Here is a 14,663-nt window from a genome sequence, read left to right on the forward strand (position 1 = left end):
TATGAGAATTTGCTCACATTGTATTCATAGGGAATGTCTAACAACCATTAACAATGTAGGAAAAGAGAGATTGCTACTTACCGTAAAGAGGACAAGTCAAGTTGCAGACAGGCACGATTAAAAGACACTCACATGTCACTTTTGGCCACAGCCTTCATCAGTAAAGAGAGACGTGCGACAGCACACATGCACACACAAGCAAGCACACCTCACACGCCTGACCACCAGCTTCAGCATCACAGCCCAGAGTGCCAACATTATTTGGAGTTTTGGTAGTTTGCATGGATAAGTTTCAAACGTGAGAAGTGGAGCTACTGCAGAACTTCACAAAACTATAATGTAGTACAGCCTATGATTGATTTTTCAATATGCACACAACATCTGCAAAATTATTGGCACATTATGCTACTTTCTGAAGTATCTTTCGCAATAGAAAAGCTATGATGGGTTTTTGATACACAACTATGAGTTACCAGTGTCTCTGCATTGTGTACTAGATGCAAGATGAAACGGATAGTGCTGCAGCCACTTGTCACCAGATGTGCATTGAGCCCTGAGTGAAACTTTCCAATCCTATTGTTCAGAAAATAATATGTTAACCAGCTGGATATCTGGCTGGTTAAAACTGTGTGCTGGACCGGAACTCGAACCTGAGACATCTGCCCCCTGTGGAAGGCATGTCATCATTGATAAGAGTTCATCATTATCATCCTATTGCTGAAACAAAAACCTACTGCTGTGAAGATTGACTTTAATGTTTTGGTAGTCTAGTTGGAAGGTGTACCCAATGTGTTTCACTGTTTGTTTCACCCCTGCCTGAAGTACTTCTCTTTATGTTTTTCAGTAGTTTGCCTAGTTTCATCATTAAAAATTCCTTTTCCCCTAATAATCAACCCTTATTAAAACTGTTTTAACGTGGAGTAGAGGTAACAGTTTTATCTGTCAATTCCATATTTCCCAAAACATTTGCACAACAAATAACAACAAAAACAAAGCATTTTGGAGAGATCTTCAGTTCTGCACAGCAGTTAAACAGCATATTTTTGTAAGACATAAATGTAAATATGAAAACTATGAATTATTTAGGAATAAAGGAAACAGCTCACCGAAAGGCATAAGTGCTGTGTCATCGATAGATTCACAAACAAAAGGCACAGAGCTTTGTTGCTAGCTTTCGGAATCAACTTCCTTTTTCAAGCTGGTAGGAAAAACATGCACACACTCAATCAGATGCACGCGCCAGGCTCTGTCGATTGTGATCAGTTGACAGCCAGCTCTTTCCTGGCCCAAGGTGAGGTACTGGGGTGAGGTGGGGTGGTAGGGTGGGTTTGGGTGACAGGTGGAGAGAGGCAGAAGGTGGGGTGGGAGTGGGAGTGGCAGTGGGCTAGTTAGGGGTGCAGGTAGAGTGGGCAGGTGGCAGACAGCTGGGCACATGATTTCGCTGACTAGGGTGTGAGATAGCAGCACACAACTAGCGGACATGTATTGGGCAGGGGTACTAGAACAGGTGTGTGTGTGTGTGTGTGTGTGTGTGTGTGTGTGTGTGTGTGTGTGTGTGTGTGTGGCATGGGAGATCTGTTTGTGTATTAAGTCTGGAGGATATTGCCTAAAGGCCTTCAGCATACTAGGCGAGGGAATTCTCATCACCGCAGATGCATCTGCCACAGGTGGCCAGGCCATATGGGAGGGATTTTTGGTGTAGAAGGGTGGCAGCTGTCAAAGTGCAGGTACTGTTGGTGGGTTTGATGTGGGCCGAAGGGTGGATGGAACAGTGTGAGAGGAGGAGATCGACAGCTAGGAAGGTGGCACGATGGATGGAGGAGGGCCAGGTGAAGTGGATGGGAGAGAAGTTGTTAAGATTGTGGAGGAATGAGGATAAGGTGTCCTGGCTGGGTGTGTTTCCTCCAGGAGCCCTATGAAGAGTTTTGGATAGGAGGATGTCATGCAAGTGTCCATGGTTGTGCCATGAGTTTGTTTGTATGCCTTCCCTTCAAAGCTGAAGTAGTTATGGGTTAGGATGTAGTTGGTTAAGTGTGCGTGTAATCTGCAGGGCATTGGGAGAGGTAGTGTTGAATCATGGCAAGACCATGGGCATGAGGGATGTTGGTGCGTAAGGGGGTTGCATCAACAGTGATGAGTAAGGACCCGGGAGGTAAGGGTGTGGGAATAGTGGAGAGCCACTGTTGGAGGTGTTTGGTATCTTTAATGTGGTAGGCTAGGGTTTGGACAGTTGGTTGCAGATGTTGATGAGCAAGGGCTGAGATTCTTTCAGTGGTGACACTGTAACCAGCCACAATTGGGCACCCAGGATTGTTAAGTTTGTGGATTTTGGGGAGCATTAGAAGAGGGGTTTGTGGGCTGTTGTGGGGGGTGAATAGGGAAATTGATTCAGGGAAGAGGTTCTGGGAAAGGCCTAAGGATTTCAGCTAGGATTGATGGTCATTTTTGACTTCTGGGTTGGGGTCACTTTGGCAGAGCTTGTTGGTGGAGGTGTGGGACAACTGGCAGAGGCCCTCTGCCAGGTAGTCACTTCTGCTCATCACAAAGTTGGTGGACCCTTTGTCTGCTGGGATGAGGATCAGATTAGGATCCATTTTTAGGTGATTAGGGAGGAGACATTGGAAGGATGGTGAGGCTAGGTTGAAAGTTAGGAATTCCTGGAAGCAACCAGGGGATGGTTAGGCAAGAGTGTGGGAGAGTCGCAGCTGGATTGTAGTATGAGTTTGGACAGGCAGGGTTCAATGTTAAAATTGGATTAGCTTTGATTGGTGTTTTGGTTTTGGATTTCGTGGTGTGTTGGTAGGGGTTCTGGAGGTTGTGGTGTGTTGAAAAGGTCAGCTAGGCAAGGTCTGGGTGTTATGAAGAGTTGACATGGAGGAGCACTGTAAGTAGGATTGGGGTAGGATAGTGGTGCCCCAAGGCAGGAGTAAGATTTCAGCAGGGTGGATAACTTGTGGAGGTTGTGATTGGAATGTTCTTATAGGTGTCAGTATTTCAATTTGGGTGATGAGGTGTAGGTAGTGGGGATTGCATAGTAACTGTATTTTGTGGAGGGAATGGAGGTGGTTCAGGGATGCCTGTGCCATGGAGAGAGGTTTTTGTAGAACCAGGTTTGTGAGGGAGAGGGACTAGTGGAATCTGAAAAGACAAAGCTCATTGTGGAAGAAGGGGTTGAATCCATAAATAGGGATATTTATGGTTGGGCCATGGGAGGTGGAGGATCTCATGGCCTAGGCAGCATTTTAGAAACAGGATGTGGGACAAAGTTTTGGTTAGGGATAGGGAAACTTTTCTGAACTGATGCAGATAAATAAAGCAGGGGTCCATTGCATTGGGTGGGAGGGGAGGGGAGATGGAAGGAAGTAGGTGTTGAAAATGGTTGGTAAAGGTTACAGGGGGAGTTGAGTAACAATGATGAGTGTAAGGAGAGTTTTGAGGGGAAGGGGTAGTATTGTGACTGAAGTATATCTGAGCGCACATGATATATTGTCAGGCGTGCAAAATAAATTAGATTGCATGTGATCTGTCGTCCAGCATAAGAGAGAAAAAGAAAACAAGGTTAGGAAGATCGGGAGCGGTATGTGAAGGAGGGAAGGATTTAGTGTTGGTAGAAGTGTGTTACACTGTTACCAGGAGTCGCATGGCATGTGACCACATTTGTCGCAGCCATTACGGAGTGCGTCATAAAGACGGGAGGGAAGAAACATAAGAGAAACAAATGGATGGACAAGAGGAGGCAGCTAGATAAGTGACAGTAAGAAAGATGAACAACACCTAGGTTTGGACGGATGGGAGCCACTAGGCAGTATAATAATGTACCAGAAGGTTCTGGTTGAGAATTACGAATTATTTAGAATGATGCAGTGCTTCTGCCTTTCGGTGAATTGTCTCCTTTATTCCCAAATAATTCATAATTCTCAACCAGAACCTTCCATACATTATAAATATGAAAACTGTCTGTTATGGCACTTCAACTTCCAACACATCCAAATTAATATGCTACCTGCTTGGTTTGTTTCCATCAACCAGTCACAAAACAGGGCACGTGACAGCAAGCAAACTTGTTTCTGGTGGTAGAACACACTGAGAATGTCTACATCAATATGTACTCAATATTATTTGTACCATTTCGTGAAATGAAGTCTGTGGTGACAATCTGATTTGTAGTGTAGCCCAAGTAACTGAAAGAAGCAAAACAATGAGGCACCATATTGATTACTTGTTTAAAACACCAAAAGGAAAAGAGCACTAAAGAATTCCTCAAAACACGACATTTTTCCTCTGATGTGTTGTTCAAAAAGACAAGGAAATTGGGCTTTGGCAGGTAAAGCTCTTAAAAGCCGACACTGCACTCAGACTTCAAGTTTTAAACAGAAAATGATGGTTTTATGGTTGTATTCATACCTGAGCCTAGAGAACAAAAATGAAGATGCAGGTTCAACATTAAATAACTGTTGTTTACCAATATCAGTAAACTGCTGCTTCCAGATTTATAAAATTTTTACATGTGGCAGGGTAAATGCCACAATTTGTGATATCTTGTAAAAACTGAGGATTTAATGTTATGTTTGCAAATACTGCTGAATTCAAGTTATTTGTCATGCCAGCATTTGTGAGAAATATTCCTGTCCCAGATATTGGTACACCACACTCTTTCCATCAAACACGGGCGGCAAGTTACTCACGCAGTCCATCACTGGCCCATGAAATGCAGCAAATGATCATCCCTATCATATTGCTTCCAACACGGGGTACCAAGCTGATCGAAGGGCAAACCCTTTTGGATTGTCTGCTGAAACATTGTGATCATTCTGCAAATTGAGGCAACAAAACTTCTGAGAATTTATTGCTGTGTTGACTCTGTGTAAAACTTTCATTTGGTTATCTTAAGACATATGTTTTGTGAAAGCCTTGTGGTGTGAAGGAAGCAAGGAGATACGTTTAAAGACAGTGGGACCTACAGCTTAATGTGGACTTTGTTATTATTTTTTCACATATGCATGTCATTACCAGACTTGACAAAATTAAGTGAAAGACAAGGCTTTCATAATTGCAGTCTGGACCATCAAATTTATAGTCTCTGTATGAGGATTCTATAAATGGAAGATTACATTCAGGTGGTGTCATTCCCAGTACTGCAAAAATAAATGCTTAAAATAATAATAATACTGTCAATACCCCAGGTGATAGCCAATCCACTATTTCATGTTTTGTTCACAAATACTGCTGAATTCACATTATTTGTCATACTATCATTTGTGAAAAATATTCCTATCCCTAGGTATTGGTACGCCACACACTTTCCATCAAACACCATAGAGTAACTTGTGGAGTACAAATGTGATATGTGTGTACTCGTGTCTTGGAAAGTGAGTAGTTGCCAAATATCTTACGATACTACACAGTGACGGCTCCTGAGTATACATTCTGGGTGTTCACAAATTTTTAGATTTAGATAGATTTGCAAGTGTGAAGTTAATAATATCTGCTGTATAACAGTTATGTATATCAACAAGTTTATACAACCAAAGTCTCTGCCAATAATAATAATAATAATAATAATAATAATAAGATTCATAACTTTCTGACAAAAGAAAGAATTGTTTTTGTGAAATTTTGTTGCTTTGCACGTAATAAAGTACAGTTTAGGACAGTAACAAAATAATGTGTAAACTTTCGCAACTCTCCATTTTGCATTTTTGTGTGAGTGTGAGTTTTCATCCTTTTCCATTTTTTCGGACAAACCTAAAAGATCCCTAATAGATCTGTAAGTTCACGAATTTACTTCTGAGCTGAAAATCACTTAGTCTAATGCTGTGCCCACACGACAACCTGTGCCAACTATATACTTCCCTGGTTAAATGTTTGCTTGTAGTCACACTTATTGTGTGCACTGGTATGAAACTGCCTTGTAAATTAAAGCTGTCTGCCGAACCAAGACTTAAACTTGGGACCTTTGTCTTTTGCGGACAAGTGCTACCCAAACACGACTCAAGACACATCCTCAGAGCTTTACTTTTCTGTTAGCACCGCAGTGTTAAAATAGATTCAACGTAATTCATGTTTACACTGCACATGAAAGCAGATTCCCGCACAGTAAACAACCCCTCCAAACACAAACTGCTATTTGTAGAAATGGTTAAACTCGAGTAGTAATATCTACCAACATGGTCATTTGACTAGAATACAAATGAGACACTGAGATGCATAAGGGCCTAAAGCACACACTGGTGGTGTCACATTTAAGTGAATATCAGTGAAACCAGTGATACAGCTTTTCGTGAATCTTCATATGAACAATGTGGACCTACAGCACAGATACACCTGACTCATCATAAGATCAACAGATTTCAGAAATGTGAATAAATGCTACAATCTCACAATTGATGGTGATTTACTTTAGACCCTTATGATTCTCATTGCCTGAAATGGATTATTGTATTGTAAAATTCATAACTTAATATTCTATAACTCATTCAGAAACCCACAAAATAGGTTTACTGTTGGTAAAACTTTAACATATACAGATGTCCGATCTAATTTTACTATATAGTGAGTGAATTAGTGTATCTGAGGAGTGTGCTATCATCTAGCAGGATTTATGCCAAGCGAAGGGGAATTTAAAGTCAGCTGCAGTGTGCTACCACCTGCTGGCACTGATGTAAACTTCTAGTTGAGTGGCAAGGGCTAGCTCTCCATATCGTGAATGATACACATTGTTTATCATATCTGTTTGTATTTGGACCGTAAGGCAATTACGTCATGTGAATTGCGCATGTGCAAAGGATCCTTAAGATGTGCACAGATGAAGGTGTGCTCATGACTCTGATGCCAAGTTTCAAGGAGTCTAGAGGAGCAGTAGCATGGTAGATTTGTGTGCCGTATCTCTCAGACTGCAGAATCTCTGTTATGTTTAACATCATTCAAAGAAAAATAACAAAAAAACCGCGAGGGGTCGAAAGTTAGGGCTTTTGCATGCTCTTGTGCTCTTACACATCAGCTGCCACTGCTGCTACAAGACCTTAGGTGCTCTGATTAAAAAAATTGTGACTTCATTGGGCTAAGTGAAATACCACAGTGATTAAGAATTTTACTCATAAAGATTGAAGTTCATATTTCTTTCTGATTATCAGGATGTATGTTTTATGTGGTTCAGCTTCCAATGTTTGTTTCTGTTTAAAATGTTAAATCAGTAGCTATTATATAATTACTGTAGCTAATGAATTTGAGAGTCAGAAGGACCATTTCTTTATTAAAGTTTTTAATGTAGTAAATATATTGAGGAACAAAGTGCAGATTTATTTTGAACATGTTGAATTAAAAGAAGAGCTGCCAGTGTAATTGGTCACATACTCTTGGGAGACCAAGAGCATGCATCAAAGATAAAATAATGTGAATAGGTGGTGCAAACACTGCATGTAAGCAGTCCATCCCGCGATGAAAAGCTGCAAGCCACAGGTCATTTATAATCTGATTTAAACTAGTTGATTCCTGACATTTGAGGTCTTGAGTTGCAGCATTGTCATGTCAGGTACAGTATGCAGGCAGCCATTAGAGTGCATCACTCACTATGTCAGTAGAAAATCTCTTTAAAGTGTCTATCTCTGACAAAAGTCTAGTGAAAAATTCAAAATTCACCTACAATATAGATCCCCATAGTGTACTGCAGCATGTCAGAAATGTGTCCCTTATTTTAATTTGGGTCAGAGTTATGTTAATTGCTTTTTAAACATAGAATTCTCCCATTTGTAAACAGCTAAGACTTACCACATCATATCTTAAAAAGACTATTGAATTCTCAGCAATGATCGCCAGATGCCTCACTCTGCGTTTCCTGTGTACAAGCTCCATAAACTGCATTTTTATACAGTTCTGTCAATATTTAACAAGTATGAAGGTTAAATTATCTATCTCCTACAAAAAAAAAAAAAAAAAAATTCTGAACTCATTTATGGTATCACTCTCATTAGCATCTCTAAGCATGTCAAAAATAATTTCTTAATTTTAATTAGTACCAATGTTAGGTTGGTAATTGGAATAGGAGAAGTTTTTACACCTGAAAAAGTTTTCTTCTTGCAACTGCATATTTTGGAAACTGTTGCACTCATTCCGATAGCACCTTGGTGTGTTTAAAATGCAGATTTAACTTTCCATAAGATGATGATGGCAGCTGGCTGAAACAGTATTACTTTTTCTCACAACAGGAAAGAGAAACTGATAGAAATGAATTCACAAACACTAGATTTAATGGAAGTAAGAGGTTTATTAAAGTATGCTATACACTAGTCGTATAGAGGTAAAATTCCGCTTAATTCAGAGGGAGTATAACTATCAGTTTCACAGTTCATATTGACAGATATAATCAAATCTTCAACGCACTATTGTAATATACATTAATTCACTACTTTTTACAATCTTCTGGTGCCATTTTTTTCAATTGCCTCCTTTAGACTGCATTTCACTTCAGTCAATGTGAGTTTTTTGTTCTCTGTAGTACTATGTTGTTTGACCCAAGACCAAATGGATTCTATTGATTGCAATGGCGATGGTAGGTGGGCAGTCTGAGCACTTCATGGTTTTACCTTTTGCCATTTCACCAACAAGATTAACTGGTTTCTTTGGCTTGTGTTGTGACACAAGTTCTAATAATTTTGCTCTTCTCAAGTTAATGTCAAACCTTGTTTTACATTTATCCAGCAAGCAAACTTTTTTTTTTTATGTGGGTGCTTTATGTTATATAACTGATTGATGGGGTGTTATCCATAGCAGTTAGTTTTTTGTTAACTTTTGAGGCACTGAGTCTTCAAACCATTTCACAAACATACCAGGTTAGTTCAAAAAGATCACAAAATCACAACCAGATAGCAAATCTAGCACAACAAGGTTCCTGTGTGGTAATAGCTCAACTTTTATGCGTAAACACTGTTGTGTTTAGACAAGACAGCCTAGACACAATGAGAGGAAGCTGAAAGGCACGCGCTTAAACTCACGCAGGCTTGCATGAGGTCTGGAACAGGATACGTAATGAATGCTATAAAGAAAAGTACGTAGCTTCTGGAATACTTAACTTTAATCCACATTTGTAGAACATCGCTCTTGATGATACATTAATAGAATCTCAATATCAATTGAATACGGCGCCTTGCTAGGTCGTAGCAAATGTATCTGAAGGCTATGCTAACTATCGTCTCGGCAAATGAGAGCGTAGTTGTCAGTGAACCGTTCCTTGCAAAGTCGGCCGTACAACTGGGGTGAGTGCTAGGACGTCTCTCTAGACCTGCTGTGTGGTGGCGCTCGGTCTGCAATTACTGCCAGTGGCGACACGTGGGTCCGTCGTATACTAGCGGACCACGGCCGATTTAAAAGCTACCACCTAGCAAGTGTGGTGTCTCGCGGTGACACCACATTCCTCCCCCGCAAATCGGCGGACGGTTGTGTTATAAGGCTTCCGCCCACCGTGGGGAGGACCCCATGTTGACGTGTATGCGACGAGATGGGGAGCCTAACAACAGGCGAGGCTGTGCCACCCGCACCCGGCCAATCGGTCCGAGGGGAGCTAGGAAACGCCTGAAAACCTAATCCAGGGTGCACGCCAACATGAGGTGTATGCGCCCGTAGATAGTCAGGAAGGGCTGAAGGGTCAACCTCCATCGAGTCGGAGCACCCGACTGGCGAAGACGACAGATGGTCCGGAGCGGGCAAGAGTTCCTCGTCGGAGGACAACCGGTCACGGGAAGCGGTCGGCGGCGCGTGACCCAGGGAGGCGCCCGGCGGTTGCAGCGACGCGTCCACTGCGGGCTGCGGCGGCTGCGGCGGCGGCGCGACGCCATGGGGCAAAATGGAAGGCATTGTCGGTAACACCTGGGGATGAGTTGAGCCAGTAGATGGGTCCCCAGGGCGCTGACCGGACGGCACCGTCGCTGAAAGCAGACGGGGAGCGGCAGATCCCGTGCGACGACAGAGGCGCAGCTGATTGAGATGCCGACGCACCTCGCCAGAGGCCCCCAAAACCAGATACATCACGCGGTCGAGGCAGCGAAGAATGCACCCTGCGAGCCAACGCTGTGAACCGCGATACTTGCGATAGTATACAACGTCGCCGGGAGCAAAAGCAGGTGTCTGCCGCTGCACAGGAACCTGATGCAGCGGATGTAGCAAAGACAGCAAGGTTCGATGAGGACGACCATGGAGCAACTCAGCCGGCAAGCGACCATCGCGGGGCTGAGAGCGATACGAGGACAAAAAGAGCAATAACGCGTCCTCCCGAGAATGCGACTCTTTCAATTTCAACATCTGTGACTTGAAAGTCCGGACCAAACGTTCAGCGGCACCGTTTGACTGTGGCGAAAACGGCGCGGATGTCAGATGTTGAATACCACTGGCCTTGCAGAATGACTGAAATTCTGCGGACATGCATTGTGGGCCATTGTCGGAAACAATAGTCTGTGGAAGACCTTCAGTGCAAAAGATAGCGGACAACGCTTGGATGGTGGCAGAAGACGTCGTGGAAGACATCCTGACAACAAAAGGAAAATTACTGAATGAATCGACCAGAACCAACCATCGAGCATTCCAGAAGGGACCAGCAAAATCGATGTGTAAGCATTGCCAAGGGGAAGTGGCTTTCGGCCATGCAAAGAATTTCCGTGGTGGTGCGGATTGTTGTTCGGCACACGCCATGCAAGAAGAGCACATATGCGTAATTGCAGCATCGATTCCAAACCAAGTACAGTGCTGACGAGCAAGTTGTTTCGTTCGCACTATACCCCAATGTCCTTGGTGGAGAAGCCGTAAGACAGAGGACTGTAACGAACGTGGGACCATGACCCTGGACTGATCATTATCAGAACGCAACAGCAAAACACCACGTCGTACAAAAAGTCTCTCCTTGTGAGCAAAAAATCTGCGAACCAACGGATCCTCGATCCGTGACTTTGACAAGGGCCATTGCGTAGCAACAAAACGCAAAACGGTAGCAAGGACAGGGTCAGCAACTGTGGCTGCAGCTACACGACGAAAATCAATCGGAAACGATTCGACCACGTCATAGGTTTCCGCATCAATGAACATGCAAGCAAGTTCGGAAGAATCGAATGCTCTATCCTCAGCAACAGGCAAACGGGACAACGCATTGGCGTTTCCGTGCTTAGCAGTGGACCGATACAAGATATCGTAGCGGTACTGCGAGAGGAAAATTGACATGCGAATGAATTCCTGCGCTGTACGTGGAGGTACAGGCTTGGTCGGATGAAAAAGCGATGTCAAAGGTTTGTGGTCTGTGATGATGGTAAAGTGACGACCATACAAGAAATCGTGAAACTTTGTAACACCAAATACGAGAGCCAAAGCTTCTTTCTCGATCTGTGAATAATTTCTTTGCGCTGACGAGAGCAATTTGGAAGCAAAGGCAATAGGGCGATCATGCGAGCCATCTTTGTGCGCAAGCACAGCTCCAATCCCGAAATCAGATGCATCTACCATCAACAAAAGGGGTTTCTGGGAATCGAAAGGCGTAAGGCAAATATTAAGAAGCAATGCCGATTTCAACTGGCGAAAGGCGCGTTCGTACTCCGTCGTCCAGACGAACGGAACACCTTTACGGCGTAAGCAATGAAGCGGAGCTGAAATGGAAGAGGCATGCGGTACAAAGTTATGATAGTAGTTAATTTTTCCCAACACACACTGTAGCTGCTTCAAATTCTGCGGCGAAGGCAAGTCTTGTATGGCACGAAGGTGCTCTGGACTGGGATGTATGCCTTGGGCATTGAGTACATGTCCCAGATATGGCAAATTACGAGCAAAAAACACACGTGTCCTTCCGCAAGCGAAGACCATTTTGTCGCAAGACCTGAAATAATATTCAGAGGTTGGCGAAATGTTCGTCTTCCGTCTTTCCGGAGATCACAATATCGTCCAGATAGTTTGCTGCAGCAGGGACCGATGCACAAACAGTTTGTAAATATTGCTGAAACAATGCAGGGGCGGATGCACACCCAAATGGCAGTCGTTTGAATCGGTACCAACCAAGATGCGTGTTAACCACCAATACGCGCTGGGATTCTTCGTCCACCGGTATTTGCAAGTACGCATCTGCTAGGTCCAACTTTGAAAAATATTTACCCGGGCACAGTTTGTCAAAAAGATCTTCCGGGCGGGGTAAAGGAAAAGTTGCAGTCACAAGTTGTGGATTCACTGTTGCCTTGAAGTCCACACAAAGTCTCAGTTTTCCCGAAGGTTTTTGCAAAATTACTAAGGGTGAGGCCCAGAGAGAAGCCTGCACATGTTCAATTACACCTTGTGATTCTAAATCATTTAATGTTCTTGCGACCTCATCACGCAATGCGTGGGGAACATGGCGCGCTCTGAAAAATTTCGGTTGCGCGGTTACTTTCAGTTCCAAATGTGCTTCATAGTTCTTAGCGCAACCAAGGCCCGGTGCAAAAATGTCTGCAAATTCTTCACAAAGACGAGGAACACTGGCTGAAGGCACAGTCTGGTTCACTGATAGGACCTGATTGACTATAGACAAGTTAAACAACTGAAATAAATCTAAATCAAACAAGTTCACTGCAGAAGAAGAACGAAGAACGTAAAACGACACAAGTTTTGTTTGTCCCTTGTATGTTGCAAGAAGGCTGCACTGTCCTAACACAGGGATCTGCTGTCCTGAATAACTATTTAACTTAACAGTTGCGGCACGCAACGGAGGTTTGCCCAGCTGGTTGTACGTGTCGTGATTGATCAATGACACTGCAGCTCCGGTATCGAGCTGGAATGGTATCACTCTTCTGTCAAAGTCCAAATCTACAAAAAGTTTATTGTCCTGCTGACGACAAGAGCGACTGTCTCGTGCAACGTGAACTGTTTCTGGGACAGAAGCACTTGCGACTTGACGGGATTTCCGTCGATGTCGACGCACACTGTTTGTGGGACGAACACAGTCACTATTAGAGAGAGAAGCACTGGGCGGAGTGGCATTAACTACATGAATGTCTATGGGCGAAGGTTCACGAGCCTGAGTATTCTTGGTTCGATTCCGGCGCGAAGCAAAGTGCCTGTAATGGTTGTGAGTGTCTGTTCTAAGCTTTTTCCAGCAAACACTTTGAACATGTCCTTTTTTATTACAGAAAAAGCAAATGGCCTGGCGTGATGGGCAATTCTCACGCGAATGTCTAGTTGCACACCACGGGCATGATTTTAGCACTGCATCTGCTTGCTTACGCGACACACGTGGCTGCGCGGAAGGGCGCGAGGGCTGTTTACAGTTCCGTACAGCTCGCCCGGCGGGCCGGTTAATGTGACACTCGGCTGGCGAAGTTTCAAATGATTCCTGAGCAAAGTAAAGTTTGTCTTGCCTATCCAATATGTCTATCACTTGTTGAAGGGAGGGATGGACTAGTTTCAAAATCTGTTCCCGCATACGAACATCAGAAATGTTCTGTGCAATTGCATCACGCACCGTAGTATCTGAATAAGGGAGTCCACATTCACACTCAAAAGCACAATCCCTTGTAAGGCCTTGCAAAGTTGCAACCCACTCCCTATTAGTCTGATCGGCCGTATGTTTTGTACGAAAGAACGTATACCTTTTTGCAACTACATTGACTGATTCTTTGAAATAGGCATCTAAAGCAGACAAAATTTCTTCGTAGGACAGAGTTGCTACGTCGCGTCGGGGAAACAATTTCACTATCACACGGTAGGTGGACACACCGACACAAGAAAGGAGATGAGGCTGCCGCTCGTTACCTTGAATTCTGTAGGCGGCGAGATGAAATCCAAATTGGCGTGACCACTCCGTCCAGCTTTCCATTTCCGCCTTGAACGGACGAAAAGGTGGTGCAACTGCGTGTTGTGGCTGCGGTAGCGATGAAGCGGTGGCGGCCGCATCGTTTTGCATTGCACGTTGACCCTGGACAAGCTGTCCAAGGGCATCCAATAAGGCCTGCGTCTGCTGATTCTGCAAGCGATAAAATTCGGACAGTACATCTGGAGAATGTGGCGAAGCCATGACACAAGTAAATTAGGGCAAAGCAAGTATAAAGAACAAGATCCTTTTTGATCCTCGTCACCAAATATGTTGTGTCTAGACAAGACAGCCTAGACACAATGGGAGGAAGCCGAAAGGCACGCGCTTAAACTCACGCAGGCTGGCGTGAGGTCTGGAACAGGATACGTAATGAATGCTATAAAGAAAAGTACGTAGCTTCTGGAATACTTAACTTTAATCCACATTTGTGGAACATCGCTCTTGATGATACATTAATAGAATCTCAATATCAATTGAATACGGCGCCTTGCTAGGTCGTAGCAAATGTATCTGAAGGCTATGCTAACTATCGTCTCGGCAAATGAGAGCGTAGTTGTCAGTGAACCGTTCCTTGCAAAGTCGGCTGTACAACTGGGGTGCACTCACCCCAGTTGTACAGCCGACTCTCTAGACCTGCTGTGTGGTGGCGCTCGGTCTGCAATTACTGCCAGTGGCGACACGCGGGTCCTTTTTTCTATAATATCTGAGGTGCACTGGCACGTATTGGCCAACCAGTAAACAGACCACCGGTGACACCACAAACACGTCATGCATGAGTGCTCTGGGTAGAGATCTGTGGTGCAAACATCTCTCTGTTGTTGTTCCCATGTAGTAATTCATGAAGATGGAAAAA

General features: G+C 43.8%; 1 protein-coding gene across 1 annotated transcript in view; it reads left to right on the forward strand.

The window, feature by feature from the left end:
• LOC126183859 (constitutive coactivator of PPAR-gamma-like protein 1) overlaps positions 1 to 14,663 on the forward strand; it is a gene marked incomplete in the record, with an annotated part of 245,865 nt that overhangs the window by 99,989 nt on the left and 131,213 nt on the right.

The sequence above is a fragment of the Schistocerca cancellata genome, chromosome 4 (genome assembly GCF_023864275.1).
Source record: "Schistocerca cancellata isolate TAMUIC-IGC-003103 chromosome 4, iqSchCanc2.1, whole genome shotgun sequence".
Classification (NCBI taxonomy): domain Eukaryota; kingdom Metazoa; phylum Arthropoda; class Insecta; order Orthoptera; family Acrididae; genus Schistocerca; species Schistocerca cancellata.